This window comes from Callithrix jacchus, chromosome 4 (assembly GCF_049354715.1).
Source record: "Callithrix jacchus isolate 240 chromosome 4, calJac240_pri, whole genome shotgun sequence".
In the NCBI taxonomy this organism is placed as follows: domain Eukaryota; kingdom Metazoa; phylum Chordata; class Mammalia; order Primates; family Cebidae; genus Callithrix; species Callithrix jacchus.
The window spans coordinates 160,137,374-160,160,536 of record NC_133505.1 but is presented as its reverse complement, the minus strand read 5'-3'; the positions used below and the strand labels follow the sequence as shown (position 1 = coordinate 160,160,536).

The 23,163-nt window shown below is 36.2% G+C and overlaps 1 protein-coding gene across 2 annotated transcripts in view; it reads right to left on the bottom strand.

Annotated features, from left to right (window-relative positions):
• Positions 1-23,163, bottom strand: part of LOC128931847 (uncharacterized) — a 205,877-nt gene that overhangs the window by 23,813 nt on the left and 158,901 nt on the right. The gene's annotated exons all lie outside the window — the stretch shown is intronic.

Genomic DNA, 23,163 nt, shown 5'->3' with positions numbered 1-23,163 from the left:
GCCTCCTGGGTTCAGGCAATTCTCCTGCCTCAGCCTCCTGAGTAGCTGGGATTACAGGCACACACCACCATGCCCAGCTAATTTTTGTATTTTAGTAGAGACAGGGTTTTACCTCGTTGACCAGGATGGTCTCAATCTCTTGACCCTGTGATCCATCCGCCTCGGCCTCCCAAAGTGCTGGGATTACAGGCATGAGCCACCGCGCCCGGCTTAAAATAAATTTTAAAAGTAAAATTATTTAAAAAGTAGTGTTTTAGATTTAAGTCTTCATAATGGTCATGTTATTTATATTAAACTGTTTCCATTATTCAGTTAAATTACTTAAAAGACACACTGAGTCTTCAGAATTTTAAAAGTATTCTGATATTGTCATCCTTGTGTGTTAATTAATTCATACTAGTTAAACATATAGGAGCAACTCATTGATAACACGAGCTGTTCTTTTAAAGCTATGTTATGTTGAGGTGAAATAAAATTGTTGTTCCAGTGCCCCCATCCAATTATTTTGTACTATAGATATCTATTCTTCATACAGGAAAATTAAAGAAGTAGTTCCATCATTAGTGATACTGGAGATCTGGGAAGGGAAGAACATGGACCCTTTAAATGATACAGAATGGGGCAGGGAAGTGCTGAGTAGAGAAAGGTGGGTTCCTGGCTAGGGCTCCACCTTTAAGGACCTAGGTAAGGACAGGCATTTCCTGCCCAAATGTTGCATTTCCCAGGACCACCCTGTCTTGCCACGCCCCATTTTGTGCGTATAGAAGCCCTGAGACCCTAGTAGGCCAACACAGAAGTGACTGGATGTTGTGAAGGACACATCAGCAGAAGAAGATACAAGCAGCTGGTAGTGAAGAGCCTTCTGGCAGAAGAGCATGACAACTGGCATGGGCAGGCTGGCAGGTCATCCACCAGTGGGATGATGTGGAATCTGGCTGGGGCAGTCAGAGGAGAGCCGGGGCCACCGAACTGCCCAGCTCCAGAGGAAAACCATCTCCCACTTGCTCCCACTTTGACTGAGGCTGAAAGCTATTTCCACTCAATAAAACTTTGGGCTCATTCTCCTAGCCCACATGTGGTCTGATTCTTCTGGTACACCAAGGCAAGAGAACCCAGGATACAGAAAGCCCTCTGTCCTTTTGATAAGGAAGAGAGTCTAACTGAGCTGGTTAGCACAAACTACCTATAAATGACAAATTGTAAGAGCACTTGTAACACACCCGCTGGGGCTTCAGCAGCTGTAAACATTCACCCCTAAACGTCGGGTGCGGGGGGGTGCCGTCTGTGTGCTCCCCTAGAAGGCTGAGCAGCAGGGCACTGAAGAGGCAAGCCACACCCACGTTGCCCGCCCTGCCAGGGAGATAAGGGAACCTTTCCTATTTCATTAGCAATGTGACTCATTACTAGAAAGCAAAATATACAAACTATAATTCCTATTGCATGATCTATACAAAATATAACTTGTTTTGTATTATTTACATGTATGTAAATTTTCCCACTTTATGGAGACCTGTGTTATTTCAGAATAAGATTTCTTTAGCTACCATAACTAAAACAAAAATGTATTTCAGAATATAATTTTTTTAGCTACTATAACTAAAAAAAAAAAAATGATTAAAAAGCATTCATGGCTGTGTGCGGTGGCTCATGCCTATAATCCCAGCACTTTGGGAGGCTGAGGTGGGTGGATCACAAGGTCAAGAGATCCTCCTGTCTCTACTAAAAATACAAAAATTAGCTGGGCATGGTGGTGCGCGCTGTAGTCCCAGCTACTCGGGAGGCTGAGGCAGGAGAATTGCTTGAACCCAGGAGGCGGAGGTTGCAGTGAGCCGAAATCGTGCCATTGCACTCCAGTCTGGGTAACAACAGCGAAACTCCATCTCAAAAAAAAAAAAAAAAAAAAAAGGCATTCAAATTATCTCATTCCAGCTCCATAGATCAGTTTCCAAAGAAGACCTATTAATTTGAAATTCCTACTCAAGAATCTGCCAAATTCTACCAACTTAATAGGCTTACCCTCATCACCTACATATCTTATATCACCAGGTCAAAAAGATAGCATCAATACTTCAACAATGTAAGTAGTAATCACAGATTCATAACTCATCTGCATAACAACATAGACTCCTACGAAAGATAATTGTGACTCAAATTTTGTTCTGTGTCCAATGAAACAAAAGTATCTTTGTTATAGAATAGAGCTTCCAGATAAGGTTTAGTTATCTGGCAGGCTCTACTGTGTGTTACATAGATCTGTACTGGAAAATTTCATTCTATGTCTCTACAGTTCCAAATACTGGACCCAATGCTATTTCTTTTAAATTAATCAGGTTAACCAGACCAAAGGATACCAGCAAAAATAAAAGGAAACTGCCTTAGAAATATTTTTTCAGGGATAAAAAAAATAAAAAGGCTAGGCAGTAGAGAAATTAACACAAAAAACAAATGTGTGATGCCTGAAATAAGTCAAAACATAAAGACTTCAACTTCCACTTTATGATAATAAAACACTGAAGCAGTATATATTATTTTTCCCTTCCCATTTTGAATCTTAACTTTGTATTATATTTTAAAAAGTAGTCAATATAGCACAAGATATAATAAAGAAGTTGGTTATGTTTTTCATTCACCACTGTAAATAACAATAAAATTTGGCAAAATATATGAAAAAAAACTGTTTTCAGGCATTAGAAAGCAAGTATCATAAAGCTGGCATCCTGGATAGAAGCATATGTACAAGTGAGTTCCATGTGCACCCTGCTTTCAGCATGGGAGCGTTTCTAAATGCAATGCAGGGAAGCAGTAAGCACCATTCCTGATCTTCTGATACTGAAGCAGTTAGAACTTGACAGACTGAACTCCAGAGAAGTGGAAAATGCATGGATGTCCCAGAAATCTGCCTAAGGGTTACTCAGAGGTCCTAGGCTCAATGCCAAGTTGCTCATTGTCAGAGAGACTTTATGAGGCCCAACGGAGGTCAACTGTTACTCAGCTGAGACCTGAACATAGATATCAAGGATCACACCCTGAGATTCTAATTTAACCAGAAAGGAGGAACCTTGGTGACCACCCCAAACATTCATTCCAGTCAGCAGAAGGCAGTAAGAAACATGCTCTAGTAGTATGAACAATGCCTTAAATTTAAGAGTAAACGTGAAATGTATGCACTCTATAATGCTTAAAACTAAGCTTCATAGTTGAATGATATATTATCCTTTGGGTATATACCCAGTGATGGGACTGCTGGTTCTAGATCCTTAAAGAATTGACAATGGTCTTCCACAATGGTTGAACCAATTTGCACTCCCACCAACAATGCAAAAGCGTCCCTATTTCTCCACATCCTCTCCAGTATCTGTTGTTTCCTCACTTTTTAATGATCGCCATTCTAACTGGCAAGATGCAGCACTATTCACAATAGCAAAGACTTGGAGCCAACCCAAATGCCCATCGATGATAGAGTGGATAAAGAAAATGTGGCACATATGCACCATGGAACACTATTCAGCCATAAAAAAGAATGAGTTCATATCCTTTGCAGAGACAGGAATGAAGCCGTAAACCATCATTCTCAGCAAACTAACACAGAAACAGAAAGCCAAAAACCTTATGTTCTCACTCATAAGTGGGATTTGAACAATGAGAACACATGGACACAGGGAGGGGAACAATATACACCAAAGCCTGTCGGGGAATAGCGGTCAAGGGGAGGGATAGCATTAGGAGAAGTAGATGGAGACTAATGTAGACAACGGGTTGATGGGCATAGCAAACCACAGTGGCACATGTATATCTATTAAAAAACCTGCACGTTCTGCACTTGTATCCCAGAAATTAAAATAATAATAATAAAACTAATCTTTAACAGGGTCACAGTAATTTGCTAGGAATTTGTCTACTTAAATAAAACTCAATACTCTATACAGGGAAATAACATAATGCAGAGTCTCTGCATTGTATCATTCACTGTATTCAGGATATAATTTTAAAAAATTACTAGTCATGTGAGAAAGTTTAAAAATATGACAAGATTAAAAGAAAAATCTGTTAATAGAAATATATCAGATATTGGAATTATCAAACAAGGACTTTTAAATAACTATAAATATTAAAGACTAATATTAGAGGAAAATAAAAACTATATGGGTGAGCATGATGGAAACTATAGAATGGAAATGTAAACTCTAAAGAAAGAACAGAAGAGATAATATAGAATTTTGAAAAGGTAAAATATCTGTTATGGAATATTTACTCTAGCCTACCAGCAGACTAACCACAGAAGAAAGGCTCACTGCTTAAATCACAACCGGATAATATTCAATTGTTTATTCATTTATTTATTATATACTTATAATCTAAACTCCATGAAATCAGAGTTCTTGTCTGTATTGCTCACTGCCATATCATTAGTGGATAGAATGTTTCTAGCACTTATTGGTGTTTAATTAAATGTTGCTGAATAAAGCGATGAAAGACACTTAAAGATGTAGAGAATAATTTAAAAAGTTGTCCTATGTCCAAGCAACACTCAAGAGAGACTATGAAGTGTAATACAGAAATGATTACACAACGATGATGGTAACACTGCATTTTTATTCTGGAATACAACTGAAACTGTAAATTTCAATCTACAAAATAATCTGAGGTTATTAAGAATCAGTTAAAGATATGTCTATTTTATATGGCCAATTAGGCAATAACCTCATTATAATTTTATAGAACATGATCTTAGTCCATTGTCTGTTGCCAAAACAAAATACAAGAAACTGAGTAAATTTTTTTAAATGAAATTTATTTCTTATAGTTCTGAAGGCCGGGAAGTCTAAGAGCAAGTTACCGGCATCTGGTGAGGGCCTTCCTGCTACATCATAAAATGACAGAAGGCATTATATGAGGGTAAGAGCACATGTGTCAGCTCAAATCTCTCTCTTTTCTTATAAAGTCACCAGTCCCTTCATGAGTCCTCAGCCCCATGCAATTTGGAAGACAAATTCAAACGATAGCAAATAACTCACCACACATGCACATGCACATACACACATACAAACACACACACATGTAATACCTACTTCCATCTGAAGAACTAGTAAAAAAATATTATTTTGGAATAAGCAGAAATACTTTATTCATTTATATTAAATAATAATTATAGTTAGGTAATGAGACATGAACCTAGCGACAACCCTGTCTTGGCTATTTTATTACTTTTCCTGTCACAGTTGTGGTAAGCATGCTCTCTGATAAGAGTCATTGGACATTTATTTTATATATAAATATTAAATTATTTCCTCTAGAGTACAGTTTTGTTAATAATAAATGAGATTCCTACAAAATTATTTCACAAATACATTATAAATCTCTAAACACTGTATTACTCTAATACATGAAATCTTAGTTTTCCTTCCATAAAATAAATTAAAAATAAATAAATATTAATCTCCATGTCATTTAATCTAAAATGCTTTAAAATATTTCTTGTTATGGGCTCAATTGTGTCTCCTCCAAAAACTCATATGTTGAAGCCCCAAACCTCAGTAACTCAGAATATAACTGTATTTGGAGATATGATGTTTAAAGAGGTGATTACAATGGGAGTGAAGCCCAAATCCAATACAATGGGTGTCCTTATAAGAAGAGGAAGAGACACCAGTTATATGTACAAAGAAAAGGGCAAGTGAGGGCACAGCAAGAAGGCAGCCATCTACAGGCGAAGGAGAGAGGCCTCAGGAAAACCAAACCTGCAGCCACATTGATTTGGAATTGATCAGAACTTTAAGAAATCATTGCCTGTGTTTAAACCACCCAGATCATGGTAGCTTGTTATGGCAGCCCTAGCAAATTAACACGTTGCTCTTCCCCATCTCTCATCTTATTTAGACTGTACACACTAGCAATTGTAAACTACTAGTAGTTCTTTATGCATATCATGCTTCTATACCTATGTTTCCTGATTCCTCTCTGGGATTCCATTTCCCCCTACCTTGTTATAGTCAATGAAATTTTATTCACAACATCAGTACCGCATCCTGCTTAAACTTTCCTAATATAGATATAGTCAATCTTTGTGTCAATGTCACACTGTTTCAATCAAATGTGTACTGTGAATTAAGACTAAACTATTATCCAAATATTTGTTGACTCCTCTTGCAGAAAATAAATAGCACACCTGATGCTTTAAAAATTTCAGAAAATGCTGTAGAAAACAAAATTGAGAAACATTCCCAAAGGCAAAGAACATATTTATTACTAATCATGAAAGTTCAACTTGCAATTAATAAGAAAATTCAGTAAAATCAATAATCATGAAATTGGTAATAAAATTTTATTTTACTTTATTTTATTTTGGAACAAGTATGCTGATAAAGGAAACATGTTCAGTATATACTGCTGAGATTTTTAAATTCTAAAAACATTAGGAAAGTTACCCTCACAGATACAAAACAAACAACAAAAACCTCAAAGTTTCTTAAACATTCCATTTCAGAAAACAATAAGGAAATATTGCAAAACGGAGAGAGAAATATCCAAGAATTTAGACACAACCAGGTTATAATTCTTATGTGAAAATTACAGAAAGACCTTCTCTTACATACAAAATCTCAGACATTGTATCATTCATCAGCTTTATTTGGGAAAAATAAGAAGGTATTACTTACATAATGAAAAATTATCACTAAAATTGTGATGTTGTATTAAAAAGGAGTGGCAGTATTAATATCAGAAAATATTTAGTGTACTTGAATAATAAATATAAATATGATTGAAAATAATATGCATTTATATATTGATATGGTAAGAGACAGCTATAAATGTTTATGTTTCTATACTGAGTTAAGATTGTATATTTTACCAAGGTAGAATAGATAAACTCCATTGTCTACTTTAATTCATCTTAATTATACGTGGACTTAATAGTATCATTGCTTTCTTCTTATTTACTATCTGTTCTGCTAAAATGAATATTTCTGTAACATAACTTTATTCATTCAAAATTAGCAAATAGTGGCAACCAAGTTCAGTATACTGAATGCAACCAGCTGCCTATGAATTTTGTACACAGAGTCTTTTACCCTGGCTCAATGGGGACATTTGCTCTGTTTTTAAAGTAAACTGTGCTTTGAGCTATTCTCTACAGACTTCCCAAAGTATTCCCTTGTCCCAAAACTCAGTAGCTTGAAACCTCTATCATGCTTCCTATTTTGTTTTGTCTTTATTTTCCCTTAAATATTTTCTTATGAAAAGTTTTAGATACATACAAAAGTATGTAGTGTACTTTAATGAAATTCCACATATCCATCACCTCACTTCACTGGTTATCAAAGTATGGCCAATTTTGCTTCATCTATGTCCTCACCAATTTCCCTTGACCATCAATTATCATAAAACCAACCCCAAGCATCATGTAATTACATACATAATTATTTTAATTTTAATCTCTTAAAGATAAAGGCATGTTTTAAACAAATTTAATATTCTCATAATTCAACATAAAAAATGACAATTTCAGCCGGGCACAGTGGCTCACGCCTGTAATCCCAGCACTTTGGGAGGCCGAGGCGGGTGGATCACGAGGTTAAGAGATCGAGACCATCCTGGTCAACATGGTGAAACCCCGTCTCTACTCAAAATACAAAAAATTAGCTGGGCATGGTGGCGCGTGCCTGTAATCCCAGCTACTCAGGAGGCTGAGGCAGGAGAATTGCCTGAACCCAGGAGGTGGAGGTTGCGGTGAGCCGAGATTGCGCCATTGCGCAGCCTGGGTAACAAGAGCGAAACTCCATCTCAAAAAAAAAAAAAAAAAATGACAATTTCATTGACAAATACCCCACAAATGATCAAATTCCCCCAGTTATTTCACAATTATTTTAATTAGCATAATTAATCAAGATCCACACAAGGTTCATACAGTGCATTTAGCTAATATTTCTTGATATTATCCAAGGTATTTAAGTTTACACTTTCCCTTTTCTTTTACTTAATCCTTAGAATTTTTTTGTCAAAGAAACCAGGTCATTCATTCTATGCGTAACCCCAAATCTGAACTTTGCTGATTGTACTCTCAAGAAGTTAACATGTTCTTTGTCTCTTGTATTTTCTACAAGTTATTAGGTAGAGCTAGAGTCTACAACAATCTTAAATAGTGTATGCTTAATGTCTGATTCTCTTTCTCTCTCTCAATGATACATTTTTAAATTTACTACGACACAGCAGGATAAAAATTACTATGCATTTCTCTTCCTCATGATCTAAAGATGTCATTTCATCTGTTTTAGGATATTGTTTAGGCTTGTTACTGTTTTTGTTTGATATTGCCTGTTTACAAGATTGCATAAATTTTCAGAGGCCTAGTTTCAACCCTATTTTTCAGAAGACCTGCTCTTTTCAGTGTCTTTCAGAAATGTACCTGACATGCTTGAGAAGCATTATATTTAATTATTAATGAGAGGATCAGAAAAATAACTATTGGGTACTAAGCTTAGTACCCAGGTGATAAAATAATCTGTGCACCAAACCCCTGTGGCACGAGTTTATCTATACAACAAATCTACACATGTCCCCTCAACTTAAAATAAAAGTTAAAACAATCTAAACAATGAACATTGCTCTAGTAATTGGAGAACTTAAAGCATGTATGTTTATTTTAAATTAGATTTTTCTATTGTGTCTTATGCTGTTTGTTTTTAAGCTTTTAATGCTGTACATTTGACACATGCATCTTTGCTATCTATATATTTATAATTTATCTTATATGTATTTTTATTTGGAAGACAATCTCCCAGTACTTTTAGCAGTTTTTATGAATATTTTATACTTTAGTTATCAATATCAAGAATGGAATTACATTCATCCATTACACCTGTGTTACACTGGGAACTTATGATGCCCTTACCCTGTGCATACACAGTGTCTTCACTGTGTCTGGTGAGACAGCTATAAATGTTTATGTTTCTATGTCTTCACTGTATATGCACAGGGTAGGTGCATCATAAGTTCCCAATGTAGCACAGTGTTTTCCTTCAGTTCAATCTCTTTTCTTGCTAATAGAACTTAAGATTTTTAAACTAGTATTGAAGTAGATTTTATTTTTTTAAATTTTAATTGTATTTTGTATTTGCAAGGCATCTTATAAGATTAATAGTATATGTTAAAATATACACAGATAATAACTACTCAATAATTCACATATACTGTATATGCCAAATATATTTATTTTAATAATAAACAATGTTTTTATTCCAAATATATTCCATTATTTCTTAATTGATTTCATTTGGTATTTAAATTTATCAATTCCTTCAAGAATGAAACATTTTAAACCCAAATATATTCTCCTCTCCATGGGACACTCCTCAATATATGTCAAAACCATTATGCAACTGAAGTATATGAAATGATCTGTTCATCTCTGGTGCTAATAATAAAAAACATTTTAGAAGTTAAATTTTCACAAAATAGAACAAACTGGACAAAATCAGCACAAATGATAAATAGGCATGTTTTTAAAATGACCAGCATTACTACTAAACAAATGAAAATAATAATTTTTGCTTCTTACATTGGTAAAATACTTTTTAAATGTTAATATTAAATGATGGCATGTATATAATAATTGGGACTTTCTTTTATACTATTAGTGGGCATCTGTTACATACTTTCTGGAATGTGATTCAGCATTATATTTCCAAGATACTTAAATATATTTAATCTTTTGATTTAGTAATCCGCTTTCAGAATTACCATGAGGAAACTGTATTGGATTACTGGAATTAGTTGGATGTTCATCAAATGTTTTTTATGATACCAAAGATTAGAGACAGTACAAAGGCTTAACAATGGGAAGAGGCTAAATAAATCATAACACATATATAAAATCAAATATTCACATGATAAAATGATACTTTGAAGAATATTTTATGACTTGGGTAAGAATAAACTATATAATACTAAGTGAAAATACTGGGGAAAAGTTTGATATACAATTTAATCCTATGATGAAAAAACATATAAGGATGATCAAGTTTGTCAGATTTAAAGCCCAGGTTCAGAGGCATCAAGCTTTTTTCAAGATATGATTGAATTCATTTCCATTCTATCCTTTTAAGTAAAAGTTAAAGAGGCATCATATCTTCTATTAATTGCTTTTTACATTACCTTTGAGATATAATTCTATTTATGCATGTTATTGCAAAATCTCTGTGCTTCTTTTCCCCAGTTTCTTCAGAGGCAATGATTACTCTTTAATATTTAAGACATTTTTATATTTCCAAAATGTCTCCAGTGGTTAGTGGTTTGATCCCTCCTTTCTTCCCTCCTTCCTTCCTTCCCTCCCTCTTTTCCTTTTTCTTTTCTTTTCCTTTCCTTTCTTCGTTTCTCTCTTCTCTTCTCTTCCTCTTCAGAGTCAGGATCCAAAGGATTATAATTCTGTCAACTGCTTATGATATAGCTTTGGTTTAGATTCTGATTGATTTGTCTTATGTAATTGTGCTGTTCCTTCTTCCCACTTATCATGACTCTGGGCAGTCCTTGATTTACTCTCTATTTTCCCATAACTTCAGAAGCCATAATATTTATTTGGTCTTCTGTGTTTTATTATTCATATCTCTAAATGCTTATCTCCTGCCCCTCTCTAATATTGCCTCACAATTTTTCATTCTTCTTCCATAAGCTTCAGATAGAGCTGTGGAAGCTTGGCTTGGAACTGGGATTGGAACATACCAGCAGAACATAGAATAATGGAAAAAAAATCAACTAAGTTCGTTTATGCAGTCAGGAAAAGATAAAGAGAAGGTAGTAAATTTTTTCACTTCCAACACTAATCTTATTTATTGATATACTTTCCTAAAATATTATACGTTTTAATTATTTTACTAATGTGTATATATTTATTAAATATCCATCACACTGTCCTCTTAATTTAGCCTACAAAAGTCATTAACAACCTAGCCCTAAGCATTCATTATGGAGTCAGCCCTTCTCATTCCCTCTCCCCTCCTAACACCATCAGCCCAATTCCCAGATGTTCACCACTTCCTGCACACCAGACAATGTTTCTCAATTTTATGTTGCCCTCTCCAGCAAATTTCTGAAACTCCCATGATCCCATGATGTGGAACCTGTTGTTCTTCTTAGCTACAATATCACATTCGCTCTTTTTTTTTTTTTTCTTGAGACAGAGTTTTCGCTCTTGTTACCCAGGCTGGAGTGCAATGGCATGATCTTGGCTTACCGCAACCTCCACCTCCTGGGTTCAAGTGATTCTCCTGCCTCAGCCTCCCAAGTAGCTGGGACTACAGGCGTGCACCACCATGCCCAGCTAATTTTTGTATTTTTAGTAGAGACGGGGTTTCACCATGTTGACCAGGATGGTCTCGATCTCTTGACCTCGTGATCCACCCACCTCGGCCTCCCAAAGTGCTGGGATTACAGGCATGAGCCACCGTGCCCAGCCCACCATTCACTCTTTAACTTCAGGGGAAGGTCAACTAATTCTCCAGGTTCCAATTAATGTTATTTCTTTAGTAGACTCTCCACAATCTACAATGGGCAAAGAAGTTAAGTCCTCAGTGTTCCCATGGCATCTTGCTTATATATAATCCTGTATTGAAAATATTTGTTTATCTTTTCCTGACTGCATAAATGGACTTAGTTGATGTTTTTCCATTGTTCTATTTTCTGCTGGTATTTTCCAATCCCAGTTCCAAGCCAATGTGACTATTTTGCATGGACTGTTTGTACCACAAAATGTCTTGCTAAGTCACTCTGCCTCCTCTATTCACTGCTTCATTCCTGTTGAGTATATATTGACTCTTTAACCTTCCCCTCTAGGGGGTATTACTAAAATAAATCCTTCCAGCAGTCCCTTTTCATTGTTTTTAAATACTTTCCTTATAATAAATGCATTTTCCTGCTGACTAAATTGCACTGAACTACTCTACACAAGATTTTTCTAATTAAGCTCAGCAAGGAAAAAACGAAATAAATATCAGTGTAAAATAAAATAAACCTATGAATCTGTGGTTACTCATTTTCTTTTAAATAAATATTTATGTGATTTTCTGCCCACATTAGAACTATAAAATATTTTCTACAAAATGCACCTTTCCTTCTACCAAAATGGATGGATGATAACATGTCAATAAGTCTTCATATGCAAGCAACAGAAAAATGGTGATACCTTTAACCAGAGCTACAATGAAACTGTTAATTACTTAGACCTCTATGAATTGCTTATATATTGTTTTCAGTGCTTTAATTTTAAGCTATTATTGTTCCATTTTACTCTTCTATTTTTACAATAGGATTTAATGTAATATATTGCATTTTCCTATTGTAAAGTTCTATAAAAGTTATAGAAGAATTTTTTCTTTGCTGCATTTGCTTATTATTATAAGGCAAATATCTACTTATATCTCAAATTTAACCATCCAGCTAGAGGTTTAACTTCATATGATTTTAGGAGGATAAAATGCTTTGTTAGATGTGTAAGTAGATGTTTATGTTTAATAGCTGATATTACTAGGTTAATGAAAATGATCTAAAATTCACATTAGCCCAAATTGTTTATTTCTTATTGACGGAGAGCTCTTATGTCAAAAGATCCATGTGAGAAGAATTTATATTTAATTGATGCCAATCTTTTGTGTTTAAGTGGTAAAATATCTATTCAGATGCATTCACATTCTGGCTAGCTTTTTACTTGGTTTTGGCTTGTAGATTAGATGTCTATAAAGAGAACATATTAACACCTAAGATGTTTTGCTTGTCTGTCATTTGGACAAGCTGAAACTATGTTTCCCAGAATCCCTGTTCATGTATAGTCTGTATTGGAGTTGGTCAAAATTTAAAAATTATTTGAGATTTGGAAGGCAAGATTGACAACTCTGGAACTCATATGAGATCAGGAAAAAAGACGAAAAAAGCATTCCAAGCTGTCCATGTTTTCCTCACTCTATGTCCAGCTCCTCTCCCAGGAACTGCTGAGTAGGGCCTGATAATTCACAGTGGCTCTGGCTCTTTTCTAGATCTCCATCATGCTTCCTTTATGTTTCAACTGACTACAGAAGAGCTGGTTAGTGACTTTTCTCTGAATCTCTAATTTCCCTGAAAAGTCTTAAGAAAAACAAACAACAAAAGAAGACATACATGAGGCCAACAAACATATGAAAAAATGCTCATCATCACTGGTCATCAGAGAGATTCAAATCAAAACCACATTGAGATACCATCTCACGCCAGTTAGAATGGCGATCATTAAAAAATCTGGAGACAACAGATGCTGGAGAGGATATGGAGAAATAGGAACACTTTTACACAGCTGGTGGGGGTGCAAATTAGTTTAACCATTGTGGAAGACAGTGTGGCGATTCCTCAAGGACCTAGAAATAGAAATTCCATTTGACTCAGTAGTCCCATTACTGGGTATATATCCAAAGGACTATAAATTGTTTTACTATAAGGACACATGCAGACGAATGTTCATTGCAGCACTGTTTACAATAGCAAAGACCTGGAACCAACCCAAATGCCCATCAATGATAGACTGGACTGGGAAAATGTGGCACATATACACCATGGAATATTATGCAGCCATCAAAAACGATGAGTTTGTGTCCTTTGTAGGGACATGGATGAACCTGGAGACCACCATTCTCAGCAAACTGACACAAGAACAGAAAATATTGAAATACTGCATGTTCTCACTCACAGGTGGGTGTTGAACAATGAGAACACATGGACACAGGGAGGGGAGCACTACACACTGGGGTCTGTTGAGGGGAATAGGGGAGGGACAGCAGGGGGTGGTGAGTTGGGGAGAGATAGCATGGGGAGAAATGCCAGATATAGGTGAAGGGGAGGAAGGCAGCAAATCACACTGCCACGTGTGTACCTATGCAACTATCTTGCATGTTCTTCAAATGTACCCCAAAACCTAAAATGCAAAAAAAAAAGAAAAAGAAAAACAAACAACAACAACAACAAACACAAATAACCCTTCTCGCTTCTCCCACAGCTGTGTAGGGTAGCATACTCATAAAGAATCCCTTGTTCTATACAATACTCATAAAGATTCTACTTCTCTGACAGATACTTACTGATACCAGTAGCAGTATCAGAAGTCAGCCCAGGGGAACAGAACCTTAAAGATGGTAATTAATTCTCTGATTTAGTTACATTTAAAACATTAATGTCCCTGTTGTCATGGGTTAACCAGATACTTACAGTCCACGATATACAGTAGCAAAAAGAGTAATTTACATTATCACCTGCAATCAAACACTTACCAAAGGCAAGCCCTTGAGTGAACAAGTATTTGCTACTAGCAAGTGTTTTAGTGGAAACTAGGGAGAATAACTCATATATGGAGTGGATTTCTTGATTCTAATGTGTGGAGGACATGGAGAAGAGAAATCACAAGCACAGACATTTAAATTCTAAGCTCAAGTTTTAAGTAGGAGACCAGAAAATGTTTATGAATACACTAAAATAAATCCTTATATCCAGGAGATTCAGAATCAAGATATCTGAAAATTAAACCCTAAATCTTATCTACAGATACCTGAATTACTATGCAAACTAAATTCCCATCTTCACGAGCCTTTCTTACGTTAAAGTTAGGGCATAAATTGAAAAGGTGTGAGTCCTGAAAATTGGGATGAAGATTTCTGAGCAGATCGTGATGAAGTTGAGGACTTTGAACCCCTAAATTCTACTGAGCTTCATTGGCCTATGGGAGCAGCCCCTATTCCCCTCTCTGAAGAGATTAGCCTGCCCTTACCTGAAAACCCACACTTGCCTCTTATGATATAGGTGTTTTGCAGAGCATTACTAGTTCTCCCGAGGTCCCATTTTTACCGCCTCTCATTGCTTCTAGACTTGTAACCAGAATCAATCCCTGCAGGCTTAGGAAATCTGGCAAAGTAAGATCCATGGTCGGTTATCATACACATCAAAAGAATTTTATAATTTTGCCAATTTATAACACAAACCTGGAGAAAATATATGAGAACGTAGCCTAACAAGTAGGATCTTAGTGGAAGAAATATGTTGGATCAGGTTGAATATATTAATATGGGTACACTAAGAAGAGACTCTCTATTCAATGTGTTTGCATGAGTGTCTAGGAATGGCTCTACCACTGGCTTAATTGGTGTATTCAGACATAAACCCAAAGGCAGCCTACAGAAAATGCACTTGAGATTCTGGAACTTCCTTGGTATGCTCTGGAGGACAATAATCAAAGGCTTAGGAAGATTGAAATGCTGGGGTTGATTTTTGTGTATGATTTGCTTACTCACACACTAACTAGAAGAGTCCCAAAGCATTTCCTTCAAGTCTTTGAGAAACACATTGGTAAAAGGTGTCCCAGAAACTTGAAGAGCTCCATGTTGGTTTTTCTCTGCAGTCCAGGAACGACAGTGGAAGTTTTAACTGTCTAAGTGAGCTCTCTGAATCCAATGAGGATGATGAGATTGAGGAGTGGCAGGGGCCAGGTGGCAGCACTTAACTCCCAACACTAGGAACCACAATGGTTGGCAGACTCAAAGCAGTAATAGGAATGGCTTGACAGAGAACTTTGATGTTCTATAATTAATCATATGTCTGTAGGACTGAAATTGATGGGCAGCCCACTAAAGTCTTACTTGATTTGTAAAAGTGGAATGGTTTCAGATGCAGTGAATGTAAGGCTAACCTGAATCTGCATAATAGAGGTTGTGGCACATCAATTATTTTCCAGAATTGTGCCACTTCATAGAACTCGAGTTCACTGAAGGAAGGCAAGCTCATTTCACATCTCATAAAGAGTGGACGTGGGCTCATTTTATACCTCATAAGTAGTGGATGTGGGGTCATGGCTCTCATCGTGTTCACCATCTTTATAAAGTGACTAACCATTCAGAATAATGGAATGGTGTTTTGAAGAGTGAATTACGGCACAAACTATGATAACACCTTGTGTGTATGCTTACACAGGACGTGCTCTTATGCAGTGATCGATACACAGTGTTGTTTCTTCCATAGTCAGGAATCTGGAAGTTCTAACCACCCCAATAAGTAGGGGGAAAGCAAATAAAAGTGTTACTTATCAGAAATGAACAAATAAACCCTGTTACTATTTGCAGATGACTTGATGGTCTATGTAGAAAACTCCAAGGGCTTCAAAAAAATTCAGTTTATTGCTGGACTACCAAACACTCTTGTGATTTTCATTGAAACCAGTTAGAAGGTTGGCAAAATAATCGATTACAAATATTTCTGCAAATCTAAAGTTCCCTGCAATGACCTGTATCTGGTAACCTCATCCTACTGTACGAGGAACTACTGTCTGCTGGGTGATGAGTTGCAAGTGTAAGTTAGATGGGCCAATGTCATTCAGACAACATGAAACTACTTAGTATTCAAGTGATTTTTGGCCATGGTGTATAATGAAGAGAAAGCTGACAAAAACTAATTAAGAGGCAGTGATGCCTAGAGTTGATAGAATCAGCTTTGTATTCATATTAGCCAGTCTGAGTTTCTACAATTACTATCTCTGTAATTTTTGATAAGATTTTAGAGCTAAGTGTCTACTTCATTATACAGCTAAATGTCTATTTCATTATAAAGAAAATGAGCATAATTTCAGGGTTGAGGTAATTATTATATGAAATATGTAAAGAGCTTAATTCAATGTCTATCACAGATTAAGCTGAAATCCTTAGTGGCTCATATAATCACCATTATGTTTGTTATACTTTTATTATGAACTAGAAACTCATAGTAACTATACAGTCTATCAGTATATGCATTTTGTAAAGTAAAATAATTTCTGCCTGATTTTATTTCATGCCCTTGAATTTTTTTCTGTCATATTTCTCATATGTTCTTGATGTGTGTTATCAGAATATGTGTTATCTTGCTTTATTTTAAGTATATAAGCTGTTTTTAATTATCTTGTAATAACATAGAGTTTATGTAAAAGCATAAATGAATAAATAGATACAAATATAAATATCTTGGGTTAAAATGTAAAGAAATGTCACAGGGTCTTAAAAATTTTGACTTTATATAATAAAAATAATTGGAAGATAAAACCACAAGGAATTACACATGTCAACTAGAATTTCCAGTTTATAAACCTTCCCTTTTCTTATCAAATCCAAGTAAGAAACCTAATGAAACCCAAACAGACCAAAATATTGAAAGTAAACATTTTGAAAAAGAGGGACTTGGGAAATTGTTTCATGGATTTACTCAGTTTCCAACCACTCTAAAGGCCACAGGTCCCTAAGTGTGCATATTTCCCATTAGCTTATTACCTAGTTTTATTCCCTTTGTACACCCTTAATCCAAAAAATAAAATTAATTCTATGCTGTTTTTTACTTTTCTAGTATAAATATAGCCCATTTTAAAAAATGTCCTAGAAATAAAGTCACTGAGGAAGGATCTTGATGAAATTCACCTCATTATCCATGGACACTGATCTGGATTTCATTAAGTCATCCAGCCTAATTATATGTGAAGAAAAATACTTAGGGAAAAAAACTAACTTCCACTTACACATTGGAAATATTCATCTTCATTAGCAAAGAATTTTCCTTCATAGTCAAGACTTAATTTTCAAATAGAGTAGAAAATTCTTATAGAAGGTATTGCAATAACAGCTATGTCATAACTATTCTGGCTCATATATTTCCACTAGTCCATTTGGGATGCTATAACAGAATACCATAAACTGGGCAGCCTTTAAACAACAGAAATTTATATATTACAATTCTGGGGACTGGGAAGTTCAAGGTGAAGGCACCAGCAGATTCAGTGTCTGGTAAGGGCCACTAACTCACACATGGTGTCTTGTTGCTGTGTCTTATATGGTGGAAAGGAAGAGCTAGTTCTACAGGACGTCTTTTTTAAAGGTGCTCATCCCAGGATTTCAACATATAAATTTAGGGGAGGACACAAACATTAACAGCAACACTTATGAGTGGTAATTTATTAATGCAGGAATATAGATAAACACTGCCATATGATGCTAAATCCCCAAACCAAAATCAGGAAGTGGGGCATAAGGGGTTAACAAATAACATATCAATGTTGTGTTACTAGTAATTCAGATCTTTTAATAATTTCAGACATTTCTGTCGAAACTTTACCATGCTGAATTGGAACTTTCCTATATTACATATAATATGAAGATGGTATTCTGGATTGTAAAAAAATGTAAAGTTGAATAGTCAATGTGACACTTAGGTATATCAATAATAATGATTAATACTGCTTAAAGATGTGATATTGGACATTTGAGTAAATAATATTTTTACCTTTTTAAATATCTGTTTCTAAAACATATGCACATTTAAATTATTTCCTTTAAGATGTCTGTTTTAATACATGTTATAATTGTGTAGAAAAGTCTTATGATAGAAAAGGTAAAAGCACATTTCTTATTTTTGAATATGCTTTGTGTTTTTTGTCTGAAAAACTCCGTAGACTGCAGTGCATGCAAACTAGACCATTAAGGACCATAGCTTTACTCTCATGAAATGCTAGAATGTATTAAAACTGACATCAAAAATCTAGCATCTAAAACATATGTTTGATTTCCTATTTATAATATCTATTGCTGTTCTTTCCAATATAGATGTGAGTTATTAGATTTTCCAATTAATATCCTACTTATGAAGAAAATACTTTTATTCTGAAAGCAGGAAAATGGCACAAGTGATTAAAAAAAAAAAAGAAGGCATGATTTACAAGCAGAATTTCATTGCTATCCATTACAATGTCTTGAAATACAATTGCTTTAGTGTTTTCTTATTAAAGGGTTATATTATGGAAGGCTTAGTAGAAAATTGCATCTTAGATGAGATTCACATTCCTAATGTTATTCTTACTAAATCAATTCATAGTCACTATGTTTTGAAAAGTAAATCATATATTTAGGTAGATAGTATGTATAAACAAGTGAAAAAACCATATGTTCTAAATGGAATATGCTTTGGTTTTAACTATTAAATTGTTCACATCCATATACTACCTAATCACAAGGTTACACAAAATTAAACAAAGCAGTCATCTATTTATATACATAAGCTTATGATACCAGGATAACCATGTTTCTCACAAATACTGGGAATTCAACAATTCCACTCTGAAAGATTTATATTTATTTGCATCTTGAAAGAAATTTTGTCATTAAGAATACTGCATAAAAATATAAAAAGACTCTAAATAAAGAGAATTCCTATCCCATGGCTGCCATTGCAGCCTTTCACTCATTCATTCTTAAACAAGGCTGAGGAAAGTGGGGTGGAAAGTATTTTCTCATCCTACTGCCTTTGCACTTTAAAAATATGAGCATGTATTAAGTCCCAGCTACTCACAAGGCTGAGGCTGGAGCATCCCTTGAGCCTAGAAGGAGTTCAATCTAGGCTAGGCAATATAGTGAGACCCTTGTCTTTGAAAAACACTTTCAAAATTAAGCTAGGCTGGGTGCAGTGGCTCACCACTGTAATCCTAGCACTTTGGGAAGCCAAGGTGGGTGGATCACTTGAGGTCAGGAATTTGGGGCCATCCTGGCCAACATGGTGAAACCCTGTCTCTACTAAAAATACAAAAAATTAGTCGGAAATTACTTGAACCCAGGAGGCAGAGGTTGCAGTGAGCCAAGACCATGCCATGGCACTCCAGCCTGTACAATAGAGAGAGACTCTATCTCAGTAAATAAATAATAAGCCATGTGTGGTTGTGCATGCCTATGGTCCCAGCTACTCGGGAGGCTGAGGTAGAAAGATCACTTGATCCAGGAGTTGAAGGCTGCAGTGAGCTATTATCACATCACTGCATTCCAGAGTGGGTGACAGAGTGAGACCTCATCTTTAAAGTTTTTTAAATTTTAATGTGTGTGTGTGTGTGTGTGTGTGTGTGTATCCTGATGAAATTATAAATTAAATTCTTTAAAAAGGAAGAAAATACACCAAATTTTGAACTTCTTGTAGTGGTGAAATTATTGATGGTTTATCTCTTGTTCCTCTGTATTCTAATTTTCTTGAAATTGACTTCTACTTGTTATGTTACTAAAACACTGGGGTCTATTGGGGGGAAAAGGGGAGGGCCAGTGGGAGGGGGAGATGGGGAGGGATAGCCTGGGGAGAAATGCCAAATGTGGGTGAAGGGGAGAAGAAAAGCAAAGCACACTGCCATGTGTGTACCTACGCAACTGTCTTGCATGCTCTGCTCATGTACCCCAAAACCTATAATCCAATAAAAAATTAAAAAAAAAAAAAAAGAATATTGATCATATTTTAAATGTGAATAGGAGTTGAAAAAGTCTTTTAACTCCTATTCAAGTCTTTCTAGAAATATTGCTCAACAAGGAAAAGATAAATGGAAGATTGGAATGTGAGACCAAAATGAGGAATCCAAGAGCATACTGGTGTGGTAATGATAATGACCCAGCAGCCACGGACAATAGATGAAGGAGAGAGGGGAGGTAATTGCTGGGTGAAGTCTCTGGAGAGGCAAGAGACAATAGGATATCAAGAATAGGTCTTCCCTGGGAGCATGAATATTTCGTCTCATCCATTTCTACATGAATGAAGGCAGGATATATAATTCTGATGTAGTTAAGTGGATAGATCCTGTAGTGGAAGATGAAGAATTTCAATTCTGACAGCCTGTATTTCTAAATGACATTTGAGAGGAGCTCATCAGCTAATGGGGAATGGGACAATGAGAGAGTATGGAAATTTTGAGGAAAAATTAGAAGACATGAAATGGTTTGCAAATTTACTCAAATTTCTCAACAACATTAGTTGCTTATTGGAGATTTCTGGCCATTAATTAAAAGTGAGAATGGATTAATTGATTATTATGAAAGCAGGCAATAAGCCTAAAATACAGTAGATGCTCATAAAATGGTGCATATTGTTTCATTATTGTTCCAGACTCTTAACCAGAAATCTCAGGGCCAGATTAAATTTCAGAATCTTTTCTGACTGGCTTCAGCTTCTCTCAGATTTTCTGAGAAGTGATTCCTTCTGTTTCTTCATCTAGATGCCCACTCCCAGCCCTGCGCTATCCAGATCTTTAGTATAACATCGTCGATCCTCCTTACATAAACAGATGAACAAACAAAGTAGATCAAACACTTTCACCATTTAAAATCCTCATACTTTGGGGATGGAGAGTAATCAGAAGGTGTAAAGCCAGGTTGTTGGATGAGAAGTGTTCTGTAGGACTCATATTTCAGTTGTCACATTGAATACTTCCAAATCTATATTTCTTTTAGTCCCAGCAAGGGTAGGTAATTCCTTGTCCTTTAAAACAACTTTCTGAATTCCTCTTTCCCTGTATCTATTGGTTGCTTTATGGCATCTTCAACTCAGCATCTGCTTTCCTGAATCTGTTCAATTGTTCCTGTAAGTTAATGTTTGCTCTTTATGATCTTAGGTGTAATGTTGGCTTCTACATTATTAGTCATTTGCACATATGCTGAGACAGTCAATAAAAAAACTTATTCATACTTTTCAGTACGGTAGCAGAAAAATAGTAAGGTTGACTGACTGATCCAAGGAAGCTGGTTAAGAAGTAGCAGAATAGGACTCATGTCTAGTACAATTTGCCTTCTCTGGCTGGGTGCAGTGGCTTATGCCTGTAATATCAGCGCTCTGGGATGCCTTGACAGGAGAATCACTTGAGGCCAGGAGTTCAAGACCAGCCTGGCCAATATAGCAAGATCCTGTCTTTGCAGAAATAAAAAAAGAAATTGGCCTGGCATGTTGGCGCCCACCTGCAGTCTCAGCTACTTGGGAGGCTGAGGTGGGAAGACCACTTGAGCTCAGGAGTTCAAGGCTACAGTGAGTATGATAACAACACTGCACTCCAGCCTGAGTGACAGAGTGAGACCTGTCTCTAATAAAAATAAATATATAAAAATAAAAATAAATTTTTAAAAGACAACTTATATTCTCTGAAACAGTGGTTCCCAAAGTTTATAATGTATTATAATCACCTGGAGTATTTACTAAAACATATTTCTGGGTCTCAATCCCAAAGATTCAGTAGATCTAGAATGGCACCTGAGAATATAAACTTCTAACAAATTTCCAGATGAGGTTAATAATATTGCTGGTCTTTTTCTGTAGAAAACATAAAGCATTTCAAGTGCTTCCCTCCCAAAACTCATTCTCTGGCTTCAAATCCGATAATGTTACTTATACTCTATGTCTCCCAACATGCTGATGATCTCTTTAGTTGTTCATCCCCTAATGTTGGGTAGAGTAGATGCTGTATCTGCAGGTTAGACAGAACACTAGTAGTCTCTCCTTGAACTACTGAGGCTTTAAGCTCCTGGAAGTTAGCCTTGGAAGTGTTCCCTGTTAATACTTGTATATAAATATGTGTAGAATTTTAGTTAAAAAATAGCTTCTCTATAGGAAATGGACTTCTAGTTTCTATGGGGTTTTTTTCTTCCTCTTCCTCTTCCTCCTCCTCTTCTTCCTCCTCTTCCTCCTCCTTTTCTTCCTCCTCTTCCTCCTCCTTCTTCCTCCTCTTCCTCCTCCACCTCCTCCTCCTCCTCTTCTTTCTTCTTTTTGAGACAGAGTCTTGCTGTGTCATCAGGCTGGAGAGCAGTGGCCTGATCTCAGCTCACTGCAACCTCTGCTTCCTGGATTCCCCTGCCTCAGCCTCCCGAGTAGCTGGGACTAAAGACACCCACCACCACACCTGGCTAATTTTTGTACTTTTAGTAGAGATGGGGTTTCACCATGTTGGCCAGGATGGTCTCAATCTCCAGACCTCATGAACTGACAGCCTCAGCCTTCCAAAGGGCTGGGATTACAGGTGTGAGCCACAGCACCCCACCTTTTTTTTTTGTTTTTGGAGACAGAATCTCTGTAACCGAGGCTGGAGTGCAGTGGTGCAATCCCAGCTCACTGAAACCTCCGCCTCCTGGGTTCAAGCAATTCTCGTGCCTCAGAGTCCTGAATAGCTGGGTCTATAGGCATGTGCCACTACGGCTGGCTGATTTTTGTACTTTTAGTAGAGATGGGGTGTCACCATGTTGGCCAGGCTGGTCTTGAACTTCTGACCTCAAGTGATCCCCCTGCCTGGGCCTCCCAAAGTGCTTGGATTAAAGGCATGAGCCACCGCACCAGGCTGGCTTCTATGGGTTTTAGGAGTGG